The sequence below is a fragment of the Dendrobates tinctorius genome, unplaced genomic scaffold, assembly GCF_039654945.1.
Source record: "Dendrobates tinctorius isolate UK_male_01 unplaced genomic scaffold, ASM3965494v1 ptg000204l, whole genome shotgun sequence".
NCBI classification, from domain to species: Eukaryota; Metazoa; Chordata; class Amphibia; order Anura; family Dendrobatidae; genus Dendrobates; species Dendrobates tinctorius.
Window position 1 is genome coordinate 2,802,171 of NW_027361871.1, and position 13,626 is coordinate 2,815,796.

Genomic DNA, 13,626 nt, shown 5'->3' on the forward strand with positions numbered 1-13,626 from the left:
CTAGACAGGCGCTTTAACCAACTAAGCCACAGCACCAGAAAATGGCTTGCATTTGAAATCCAAGGAAGATTGAAGCACCAATCGAACATTCAACTGGTTAGCGCAGCAAAACAATATTGAGCTTGAGTTCCATTCCACATAGAGCAGAAACATGGAATAAGATTTCAATCTCAGTCATAACACTTAAGAAGCCAAGTAAATTTTGAAGAGCATTCATTTAAAAGACTGACAAATTTACAGAAGCTGTATCGAGGACAAAGGCTTTGAAGTTTTGCAATTGAATGAGCCATCTTTTAGCACAGCTGAAATTTGGGACTTGTTTTGCTTCCAAGTTATGACACAGAATAGACAGATTGAAGAAATGCCATGGCAAAACCAAAAGGAGGAAAAATTATGACTAATTGATATTAAAAACCTCAGCACTGGTTCATTTCTGATAGAGTTTTCCCCAAGCTAACTTCAAACAACAGGCACTGTAGTTGACGAGATAAGGCAACTCTGACAAAAGCCAACATACAATCTTCAGTGAAAAAACACTGACTGGTAAAAACCCTCTCAACATCTTCCCACCTAAACGCACAGGCGCTATGTAGACGAGGTGGACGAGTGGTTAAGGCGATGGACTGCTAATCCATTGTCCTCTGCATGCATGGGTTCGAATCCCATCCTCGTCGCATTAATCTGCTTCTTCTTTCGTGTTGAATGGTTTGGTTTTCATTTTTAACCCAAGCGGTGGACACTTCAAGCATGAAAGTTTACAATACTCCTGTGCTGCTACCAAACTTTGCAGAGTCAGATCTGTAAATCCACTGGTTTTAATTTGTAAAGCTTGATGCCATCCTATATTCTGTAAAGAAAATTATATCCTCTAATTCCTTTTAAAGTGTTTCAACAGCAGAGAATTTTTTTTCTCAATTGCACTATATTAGGGCTATGGGAAATTAATATTTGATGACAAGCAAGAGTAAAAGTCCTCTTTTTGGGGTAAAAACCCACAAAATGAGATGAAAAATAGAAAGCACTGCTGACATTCAAAATCAAGATTTTCCTTTTACTAAATAGGCTCTTTGACCAACTAAGCCAAAGGACAAACAGGTGAAAAACATTAAAAAGCCTGCTTAGAGAGTTAAACAGCCCTAAACTGAGATAAAGAAGGAAAAGGACTGCTGGCATTCAAATTCAAGATTTTCCATTTACTAAATAGGCTCTTTGACAAACTAAGACAAAGTACAAACAGGTGTGATACATTAGAAAGCCTGCTTAGAGAGTTAAACAGCCCTAAACTGAGATAAAGAAGGAAGAGGACTGCTGGCATTCAAATTCAAGATTTTCTGTTTACTAAACAGGCTCTTTGACCAACTATGACAAAGGACAAACAGGTGTGATACATTAGAAAGCCTGCTTAGAGAGTTAAGAAGCCCCAAACTGACATAAAGAAAGAATAGCACTGCTGGCATTCAAATTCAAGATTTTCTGTTTACTAAACAGGCTCTTTGACCAACTAAGCCAAAGGACATAAAGGTGAGATACATTGGATAAACGGATTAGAGATGCATAGAAAGGAGGCATTTCAAAACTAAATCAACTGGTTTTACATTGTCATGCTTGAAGCCATCTTTCTTCCTTTATATCTCTTAGATAGAAGAGATTTTTAATCTCACAATTGCACTATCAGTCGCAAGTGAAACACCTATTTTTAAGATAGGAAGCTTCTTTGTAAGGAGATGAAAATAAGGCACTGCTGAGATTCGAACTCAGGATCTCCTGTTTACTAGACAACTAAGCCACAGCACCAGAAAATGGCATGCATTTGAAAACCAAGGAAGATTGAAGCACCAATCGAACATTCAACTGGTTAGCGCAGCAAAACAATATTGAGCTTGAGTTCCATTTTACGTAGAGCAGAAACATGGAATAAGATTTCAATCTCAGTCATAACACTTAAGAAGCCAAGTAAATTTTGAAGAGCATTCATTTAAAAGACTGACAAATTTACAGAAGCTGTATCGAGGACAAAGACTTTGAAGTTTTGCAATTGAATGAGCCATCTTTTAGCACAGCTGAAATTTGGGACTTGTTTTGCTTCCAAGTTATGACGCAGAATAGACAGATTGAAGAAATGCCATGGCAAAACCAAAACGAGGAAAAAATATGACTAATTGATATTAAAAACCTCAGCACTGGTTCATTTCTGATAGAGTTTTCCCCAAGCTAACTTCAAACAACAGGCACTGTAGTTGACGAGAAAAGTCAAATCTGACAAAAGCCAACATACAATCTTCAGTGAAAAAACACAGACTGGTAAAAACCCTCTCAACATCTTCCCACCTAAACGCACAGGTGCTATGTAGAAGAGGTGGCCGAGTGGTTAAGGAGATGGACTGCTGATCCATTGTGCTCTGCATGCAAGGGTTCGAATTCCATCCTCGTCGGATTAATCTGCTTCTTCTTTCGTGTTGAATGGTTTGGTTTTCATTTTTAACCCAAGCGGTGGACACTTCAAGCATGAAAGTTTACAATACTCCTGTGCTGCTATCAAACTTTGCAGAGTCAGATCTGTAAATCCACTGGTTTTAATTTGTAAAGCTTGATGCCATCCTATATTCTGTAAAGAAAATTATATCCTCTAATTCCTTTTAAAGTGTTTCAACAGCAGAGAATTTTTTTTCTCAATTGCACTATATTAGGGCTATGGGAAATTAATATTTGATGACAAGCAAGAGTAAAAGTCCTCTTTTTGGGGTAAAAACCCACAAAATGAGATGAAAAATAGAAAGCACTGCTGACATTCAAAATCAAGATTTTCCTTTTACTAAATAGGCTCTTTGACCAACTAAGCCAAAGGACAAACAGGTGAAAAACATTAAAAAGCCTGCTTAGAGAGTTAAACAGCCCTAAACTGAGATAAAGAAGGAAAAGGACTGCTGGCATTCAAATTCAAGATTTTCCATTTACTAAATAGGCTCTTTGACAAACTAAGACAAAGGACAAACAGGTGTGATACATTAGAAAGCCTGCTTAGAGAGTTAAACAGCCCTAAACTGAGATAAAGAAGGAAGAGGACTGCTGGAATTCAAATTCAAGATTTTCTGTTTACTAAACAGGCTCTTTGACCAACTATGACAAAGGACAAACAGGTGTGATACATTAGAAAGCCTGCTTAGAGAGTTAAGAAGCCCCAAACTGACATAAAGAAAGAATAGCACTGCTGGCATTCAAATTCAAGATTTTCTGTTTACTAAACAGGCTCTTTGACCAACTAAGCCAAAGGACATAAAGGTGAGATACATTGGATAAATGGATTAGAGATGCATAGAAAGGAGGCATTTCAAAACTAAATAAACTGGTTTTACATTGTCATGCTTGAAGCCATCTTTCTTCCTTTATATCTCTTAGATAGAAGATATTTTTAATCTCACAATTGCACTATCAGTCGCAAGTGAAACACCTATTTTTAAGATAGGAAGCTTCTTTGTAAGAAGATGAAAACAAGGCACTGCTGAGATTCGAAATCAGGATCTCCTGTTTACTAGACAGGAACTTTAACCAACTAAGCCACAGCACCAGAAAATGGCATGCATTTGAAATCCAAGGAAGATTGAAGCACCAATCGAACATTCAACTGGTTAGCGCAGCAAAACAATATTGAGCTTGAGTTCCATTTCACGTAGAGCAGAAACATGGAATAAGATTTCAATCTCAGTCATAACACTTAAGAAGCCAAGTAAATTTTGAAGAGCATTCATTTAAAAGACTGACAAATTTACAGAAGCTGTATCGAGGACAAATACTTTGAAGTTTTGCAATTGAATGAGCCATCTTTTAGCACAGCTGAAATTTGGGACTTGTTTTGCTTCCAAGTTATGACACAGAATAGACAGATTGAAGAAATGCCATGGCAAAACCAAAAGGAGGAAAAATTATGACTAATTGATATTAAAAACCTCAGCACTGGTTCATTTCTGATAGAGTTTTCCCCAAGCTAACTTCAAACAACAGGCACTGTAGTTGACGAGATAAGGCAACTCTGACAAAAGCCAACATACAATCTTCAGTGAAAAAACACTGACTGGTAAAAACCCTCTCAACATCTTCCCACCTAAACGCACGTGCGCTATGTAGAAGAGGTGGCCGAGTGGTTAAGGTGATGGACTGCTAATCCATTGTGCTCTGCATGCATGGGTTCGAATCCCATCCTCGTCGGATTAATCTGCTTCTTCTTTCGTTTTGAATGGTTTGGTTTTCATTTTTAACCCAAGCGGTGGACACTTCAAGCATGAAAGTCTACAATACTCCTGTGCTACTATCAAACTTTGCAGAGTCAGATCTGTAAATCCACTGTTTTTAATTTGTAAAGCTTGATGCCATCCTATATTCTGTAAAGAAAATTATATCCTCTAATTCCTTTTAAAGTGTTTCAACAGCAGAGAATTTTTTTTCTCAATTGCACTATATTAGGGCTGTGGGAAATTAATATTTGATGACAAACAAGAGTAAAAGTCCTCTTTTTGGGGTAAAAACCCACAAAATGAGATGAAGAATAGAAAGCACTGCTGACATTCAAAATCAAGATTTTCCTTTTACTAAATAGGCTCTTTGACCAACTAAGCCAAAGGACAAACAGGTGCGAAACATTAAAAAGCCTGCTTAGAGAGTTAAACAGCCCTAAACTGAGATAAAAAAGGAAAAGGACTGCTGGCATTCAAATTCAAGATTTTCCATTTACTAAATAGGCTCTTTGACCAACTAAGACAAAGGACAAACAGGTGTGATACATTAGAAAGCCTGCTTAGAGAGTTAAACAGCCCTAAACTGAGATAAAGAAGGAAGAGGACTGCTGGCATTCAAATTCAAGATTTTCTGTTTACTAAACAGGCTCTTTGACCAACTAAGACAAAGGACAAACAGGTGTGATACATTAGAAAGCCTGCTTAGAGAGTTAAGAAGCCCCAAACTGACATAAAGAAAGAATAGCACTGCTGGCATTCAAATTCAAGATTTTCTGTTTACTAAACAGGCTCTTTGACCAACTAAGCCAAAGGACATAAAGGTGAGATACATTGGATAAATGGATTAGAGATGCATAGAAAGGAGGCATTTCAAAACTAAATCAACTGGTTTTACATTGTCATGCTTGAAGCCATCTTTCTTCCTTTATATCTCTTAGATAGAAGAGATTTTTAATCTCACAATTGCACTATCAGTCGCAAGTGAAACACCTATTTTTAAGATAGGAAGCTTCTTTGTAAGGAGATGAAAACAAGGCACTGCTGAGATTCGAACTCAGGATCTCCTGTTTACTAGACAGGAACTTTAACCAACTAAGCCACAGCACCAGAAAATGGCATGCATTTGAAATCCAAGGAAGATTGAAGCACCAATCGAACATTCAACTGGTTAGCGCAGCAAAACAATATTGAGCTTGAGTTCCATTTCACGTAGAGCAGAAACATGGAATAAGATTTCAATCTCAGTCATAACACTTAAGAAGCCAAGTAAATTTTGAAGAGCATTCATTTAAAAGACTGACAAATTTACAGAAGCTGTATCGAGGACAAAGACTTTGAAGTTTTGCAATTGAATGAGCCATCTTTTAGCACAGCTGAAATTTGGGACTTGTTTTGCTTCCAAGTTATGACACAGAATAGACAGATTGAAGAAATGCCATGGCAAAACCAAAAGGAGGAAAAATTATGACTAATTGATATTAAAAACCTCAGCACTGGTTCATTTCTGATAGAGATTTCCCCAAGCTAACTTCAAACAACAGGCACTGTAGTTGACGAGATAAGGCAACTCTGACAAAAGCCAACATACAATCTTCAGTGAAAAAACACTGACTGGTAAAAACCCTCTCAACATCTTCCCACCTAAACGCACGTGCGCTATGTAGAAGAGGTGGCCGAGTGGTTAAGGTGATGGACTGCTAATCCATTGTGCTCTGCATGCATGGGTTCGAATCCCATCCTCGTCGGATTAATCTGCTTCTTCTTTCGTTTTGAATGGTTTGGTTTTCATTTTTAACCCAAGCGGTGGACACTTCAAGCATGAAAGTCTACAATACTCCTGTGCTGCTATCAAACTTTGCAGAGTCAGATCTGTAAATCCACTGGTTTTAATTTGTAAAGCTTGATGCCATCCTATATTCTGTAAAGAAAATTATATCCTCTAATTCCTTTTAAAGTGTTTCAACAGCAGAGAATTTTTTTTCTCAATTGCACTATATTAGGGCTGTGGGAAATTAATATTTGATGACAAACAAGAGTAAAAGTCCTCTTTTTGGGGTAAAAACCCACAAAATGAGATGAAGAATAGAAAGCACTGCTGACATTCAAAATCAAGATTTTCCTTTTACTAAATAGGCTCTTTGACCAACTAAGCCAAAGGACAAACAGGTGTGAAACATTAAAAAGCCTGCTTAGAGAGTTAAACAGCCCTAAACTGAGATAAAAAAGGAAAAGGACTGCTGGCATTCAAATTCAAGATTTTCCATTTACTAAATAGGCTCTTTGACCAACTAAGACAAAGGACAAACAGGTGTGATACATTAGAAAGCCTGCTTAGAGAGTTAAACAGCCCTAAACTGAGATAAAGAAGGAAGAGGACTGCTGGCATTCAAATTCAAGATTTTCTGTTTACTAAACAGGCTCTTTGACCAACTAAGACAAAGGACAAACAGGTGTGATACATTAGAAAGCCTGCTTAGAGAGTTAAGAAGCCCCAAACTGACATAAAGAAAGAATAGCACTGCTGGCATTCAAATTCAAGATTTTCTGTTTACTAAACAGGCTCTTTGACCAACTAAGCCAAAGGACATAAAGGTGAGATACATTGGATAAATGGATTAGAGATGCATAGAAAGGAGGCATTTCAAAACTAAATCAACTGGTTTTACATTGTCATGCTTGAAGCCATCTTTCTTCCTTTATATCTCTTAGATAGAAGAGATTTTTAATCTCACAATTGCACTATCAGTCGCAAGTGAAACACCTATTTTTAAGATAGGAAGCTTCTTTGTAAGGAGATGAAAACAAGGCACTGCTGAGATTCGAACTCAGGATCTCCTGTTTACTAGACAGGAACTTTAACCAACTAAGCCACAGCACCAGAAAATGGCATGCATTTGAAATCCAAGGAAGATTGAAGCACCAATCGAACATTCAACTGGTTAGCGCAGCAAAACAATATTGAGCCTGAGTTCCATTTCACGTAGAGCAGAAACATGGAATAAGATTTCAATCTCAGTCATAACACTTAAGAAGCCAAGTAAATTTTGAAGAGCATTCATTTAAAAGACTGACAAATTTACAGAAGCTGTATCGAGGACAAAGACTTTGAAGTTTTGCTATTGAATGAGCCATCTTTTAGCACAGCTGAAATTTGGGACTTGTTTTGCTTCCAAGTTATGACACAGAATAGACAGATTGAAGAAATGCCATGGCAAAACCAAAAGGAGGAAAAATTATGACTAATTGATATTAAAAACCTCAGCACTGGTTCATTTCTGATAGAGATTTCCCCAAGCTAACTTCAAACAACAGGCACTGTAGTTGACGAGATAAGGCAACTCTGACAAAAGCCAACATACAATCTTCAGTGAAAAAACACTGACTGGTAAAAACCCTCTCAACATCTTCCCACCTAAACGCACGTGCGCTATGTAGAAGAGGTGGCCGAGTGGTTAAGGTGATGGACTGCTAATCCATTGTGCTCTGCATGCATGGGTTCGAATCCCATCCTCGTCGGATTAATCTGCTTCTTCTTTCATTTTGAATGGTTTGGTTTTCATTTTTAACCCAAGCGGTGGACACTTCAAGCATGAAAGTCTACAATACTCCTGTGCTGCTATCAAACTTTGCAGAGTCAGATCTGTAAATCCACTGGTTTTAATTTGTAAAGCTTGATGCCATCCTATATTCTGTAAAGAAAATTATATCCTCTAATTCCTTTTAAAGTGTTTCAACAGCAGAGAATTTTTTTTCTCAATTGCACTATATTAGGGCTGTGGGAAATTAATATTTGATGACAAACAAGAGTAAAAGTCCTCTTTTTGGGGTAAAAACCCACAAAATGAGATGAAGAATAGAAAGCACTGCTGACATTCAAAATCAAGATTTTCCTTTTACTAAATAGGCTCTTTGACCAACTAAGCCAAAGGACAAACAGGTGCGAAACATTAAAAAGCCTGCTTAGAGAGTTAAACAGCCCTAAACTGAGATAAAAAAGGAAAAGGACTGCTGGCATTCAAATTCAAGATTTTCCATTTACTAAATAGGCTCTTTGACCAACTAAGACAAAGGACAAACAGGTGTGATACATTAGAAAGCCTGCTTAGAGAGTTAAACAGCCCTAAACTGAGATAAAGAAGGAAGAGGACTGCTGGCATTCAAATTCAAGATTTTCTGTTTACTAAACAGGCTCTTTGACCAACTAAGACAAAGGACAAACAGGTGTGATACATTAGAAAGCCTGCTTAGAGAGTTAAGAAGCCCCAAACTGACATAAAGAAAGAATAGCACTGCTGGCATTCAAATTCAAGATTTTCTGTTTACTAAACAGGCTCTTTGACCAACTAAGCCAAAGGACATAAAGGTGAGATACATTGGATAAATGGATTAGAGATGCATAGAAAGGAGGCATTTCAAAACTAAATCAACTGGTTTTACATTGTCATGCTTGAAGCCATCTTTCTTCCTTTATATCTCTTAGATAGAAGAGATTTTTAATCTCACAATTGCACTATCAGTCGCAAGTGAAACAACTATTTTTAAGATAGGAAGCTTCTTTGTAAGGAGATGAAAACAAGGCACTGCTGAGATTCGAACTCAGGATCTCCTGTTTACTAGACAGGAACTTTAACCAACTAAGCCACAGCACCAGAAAATGGCATGCATTTGAAATCCAAGGAAGATTGAAGCACCAATCGAACATTCAACTGGTTAGCGCAGCAAAACAATATTGAGCTTGAGTTCCATTTCACGTAGAGCAGAAACATGGAATAAGATTTCAATCTCAGTCATAACACTTAAGAAGCCAAGTAAATTTTGAAGAGCATTCATTTAAAAGACTGACAAATTTACAGAAGCTGTATCGAGGACAAAGGCTTTGAAGTTTTGCAATTGAATGAGCCATCTTTTAGCACAGCTGAAATTTGGGACTTGTTTTGCTTCCAAGTTATGACACAGAATAGACAGATTGAAGAAATGCCATGGCAAAACCAAAAGGAGGAAAAATTATGACTAATTGATATTAAAAACCTCAGCACTGGTTCATTTCTGATAGAGTTTTCCCCAAGCTAACTTCAAACAACAGGCACTGTAGTTGACGACATAAGTCAAATCTGACAAAAGCCAACATACAATCTTCAGTGAAAAAACACTGACTGGTAAAAACCCTCTCAACATCTTCCCACCTAAACGCACGTGCGCTATGTAGAAGAGGTGGCCGAGTTGTTAAGGTGATCGACTGCTGATCCATTGTGCTCTGCATGCATGGGTTCGAATCCCATCCTCGTCGGATTAATCTACTTATTCTTTCGTTTTGAATGGTTTGGTTTTCATTTTTAACCCAAGCGGTGGACACTTCAAGCATGAAAGTCTACAATACTCCTTTGCTGCTATCAAACTTTGCAGAGTCAGATCTGTAAATCCACTGGTTTTAATTTGTAAAGCTTGATGCCATCCTATATTCTGTAAAGAAAATTATATCCTCTAATTCCTTTTAAAGTGTTTCAACAGCAGAGAATTTTTTTTCTCAATTGCACTATATTAGGGCTGTGGGAAATTAATATTTGATGACAAACAAGAGTAAAAGTCCTCTTTTTGGGGTAAAAACCCACAAAATGAGATGAAGAATAGAAAGCACTGCTGACATTCAAAATCAAGATTTTCCTTTTACTAAATAGGCTCTTTGACCAACTAAGCCAAAGGACAAACAGGTGCGAAACATTAAAAAGCCTGCTTAGAGAGTTAAACAGCCCTAAACTGAGATAAAAAAGGAAAAGGACTGCTGGCATTCAAATTCAAGATTTTCCATTTACTAAATAGGCTCTTTGACCAACTAAGACAAAGGACAAACAGGTGTGATACATTAGAAAGCCTGCTTAGAGAGTTAAACAGCCCTAAACTGAGATAAAGAAGGAAGAGGACTGCTGGCATTCAAATTCAAGATTTTCTGTTTACTAAACAGGCTCTTTGACCAACTAAGACAAAGGACAAACAGGTGTGATACATTAGAAAGCCTGCTTAGAGAGTTAAGAAGCCCCAAACTGACATAAAGAAAGAATAGCACTGCTGGCATTCAAATTCAAGATTTTCTGTTTACTAAACAGGCTCTTTGACCAACTAAGCCAAAGGACATAAAGGTGAGATACATTGGATAAATGGATTAGAGATGCATAGAAAGGAGGCATTTCAAAAATAAATCAACTGGTTTTACATTGTCATGCTTGAAGCCATCTTTCTTCCTTTATATCTCTTAGATAGAAGAGATTTTTAATCTCACAATTGCACTATCAGTCGCAAGTGAAACACCTATTTTTAAGATAGGAAGCTTCTTTGTAAGGAGATGAAAACAAGGCACTGCTGAGATTCGAACTCAGGATCTCCTGTTTACTAGACAGGAACTTTAACCAACTAAGCCACAGCACCAGAAAATGGCATGCATTTGAAATCCAAGGAAGATTGAAGCACCAATCGAACATTCAACTGGTTAGCGCAGCAAAACAATATTGAGCTTGAGTTCCATTTCACGTAGAGCAGAAACATGGAATAAGATTTCAATCTCAGTCATAACACTTAAGAAGCCAAGTAAATTTTGAAGAGCATTCATTTAAAAGACTGACAAATTTACAGAAGCTGTATCGAGGACAAAGACTTTGAAGTTTTGCAATTGAATGAGCCATCTTTTAGCACAGCTGAAATTTGGGACTTGTTTTGCTTCCAAGTTATGACACAGAATAGACAGATTGAAGAAATGCCATGGCAAAACCAAAAGGAGGAAAAATTATGACTAATTGATATTAAAAACCTCAGCACTGGTTCATTTCTGATAGAGATTTCCCCAAGCTAACTTCAAACAACAGGCACTGTAGTTGACGAGATAAGGCAACTCTGACAAAAGCCAACATACAATCTTCAGTGAAAAAACACTGACTGGTAAAAACCCTCTCAACATCTTCCCACCTAAACGCACGTGCGCTATGTAGAAGAGGTGGCCGAGTGGTTAAGGTGATGGACTGCTAATCCATTGTGCTCTGCATGCATGGGTTCGAATCCCATCCTCGTCGGATTAATCTGCTTCTTCTTTCATTTTGAATGGTTTGGTTTTCATTTTTAACCCAAGCGGTGGACACTTCAAGCATGAAAGTCTACAATACTCCTGTGCTGCTATCAAACTTTGCAGAGTCAGATCTGTAAATCCACTGGTTTTAATTTGTAAAGCTTGATGCCATCCTATATTCTGTAAAGAAAATTATATCCTCTAATTCCTTTTAAAGTGTTTCAACAGCAGAGAATTTTTTTTCTCAATTGCACTATATTAGGGCTGTGGGAAATTAATATTTGATGACAAACAAGAGTAAAAGTCCTCTTTTTGGGGTAAAAACCCACAAAATGAGATGAAGATTAGAAAGCACTGCTGACATTCAAAATCAAGATTTTCCTTTTACTAAATAGGCTCTTTGACCAACTAAGCCAAAGGACAAACAGGTGCGAAACATTAAAAAGCCTGCTTAGAGAGTTAAACAGCCCTAAACTGAGATAAAGAAGGAAAAGGACTGCTGGCATTCAAATTCAAGATTTTCCATTTACTAAATAGGCTCTTTGACCAACTAAGACAAAGGACAAACAGGTGTGATACATTAGAAAGCCTGCTTAGAGAGTTAAACAGCCCTAAACTGAGATAAAGAAGGAAGAGGACTGCTGGCATTCAAATTCAAGATTTTCTGTTTACTAAACAGGCTCTTTGACCAACTATGACAAAGGACAAACAGGTGTGATACATTAGAAAGCCTGCTTAGAGAGTTAAGAAGCCCCAAACTGACATAAAGAAAGAATAGCACTGCTGGCATTCAAATTCAAGATTTTCTGTTTACTAAACAGGCTCTTTGACCAACTAAGACAAAGGACATAAAGGTGAGATACATTGGATAAACGGATTAGAGATGCATAGAAAGGAGGCATTTCAAAACTAAATCAACTGGTTTTACATTGTCATGCTTGAAGCCATCTTTCTTCCTTTATATCTCTTAGATAGAAGAGATTTTTAATCTCACAATTGCACTATTTTTAAGATAGGATGCTTCTTTGTGAGGAGATGAAAACAAGGCACTGCTGAGATTCGAACTCAGGATCTCCTGTTTACTAGACAGGCGCTTTAACCAACTAAGCCACAGCACCAGAAAATGGCATGCATTTGAAATCCAAGGAAGATTGAAGCACCAATCGAACATTCAACTGGTTAGCGCAGCAAAACAATATTGAGCTTGAGTTCCATTCCACATAGAGCAGAAACATGGAATAAGATTTCAATCTCAGTCATAACACTTAAGAAGCCAAGTAAATTTTGAAGAGCATTCATTTAAAAGACTGACAAATTTACAGAAGCTGTATCGAGGACAAAGGCTTTGAAGTTTTGCAATTGAATGAGCCATCTTTTAGCACAGCTGAAATTTGGGACTTGTTTTGCTTCCAAGTTATGACACAGAATAGACAGATTGAAGAAATGCCATGGCAAAACCAAAAGGAGGAAAAATTATGACTAATTGATATTAAAAACCTCAGCACTGGTTCATTTCTGATAGAGTTTTCCCCAAGCTAACTTCAAACAACAGGCACTGTAGTTGACGAGATAAGGCAACTCTGACAAAAGCCAACATACAATCTTCAGTGAAAAAACACTGACTGGTAAAAACCCTCTCAACATCTTCCCACCTAAACGCACAGGCGCTATGTAGACGAGGTGGACTAGTGGTTAAGGCGACGGACTGCTAATCCATTGTGCTCTGCATGCATGTGTTCGAATCCCATCCTCGTCGCATTAATCTGCTTCTTATTTCGTGTTGAATGGTTTGGTTTTCATTTTTAACCCAAGCGGTGGACACTTCAAGCATGAAAGTTTACAATACTCCTGTGCTGCTACCAAACTTTGCAGAGTCAGATCTGTAAATCCACTGGTTTTAATTTGTAAAGCTTGATGCCATCGTATATTCTGTAAAGAAAATTATATCCTCTAATTCCTTTTAAAGTGTTTCAACAGCAGAGAATTTTTTTTCTCAATTGCACTATATTAGGGCTGTGGGAAATTAATATTTGATGACAAACAAGAGTAAAAGTCCTCTTTTTGGGGTAAAAACCCACAAAATGAGATGAAGAATAGAAAGCACTGCTGACATTCAAAATCAAGATTTTCCTTTTACTAAATAGGCTCTTTGACCAACTAAGCCAAAGGACAAACAGGTGCGAAACATTAAAAAGCCTGCTTAGAGAGTTAAACAGCCCTAAACTGAGATAAAGAAGGAAAAGGACTGCTGGCATTCAAATTCAAGATTTTCCATTTACTAAATAGGCTCTTTGACCAACTAAGACAAAGGACAAACAGGTGTGATACATTAGAAAGCCTGCTTAG

The 13,626-nt window shown here is 37.5% G+C and overlaps 1 non-coding gene across 1 annotated transcript; it reads right to left on the bottom strand.

Moving 5' to 3' along the window:
* Positions 1 to 12,324: 12,324 nt before the first annotated feature.
* Positions 12,325 to 12,398, bottom strand: TRNAT-AGU (transfer RNA threonine (anticodon AGU)). The gene has a single exon. It is a non-coding gene; the product is annotated as a tRNA-Thr (tRNA).
* Between the last annotated feature and the right edge of the window lie 1,228 nt (positions 12,399 to 13,626).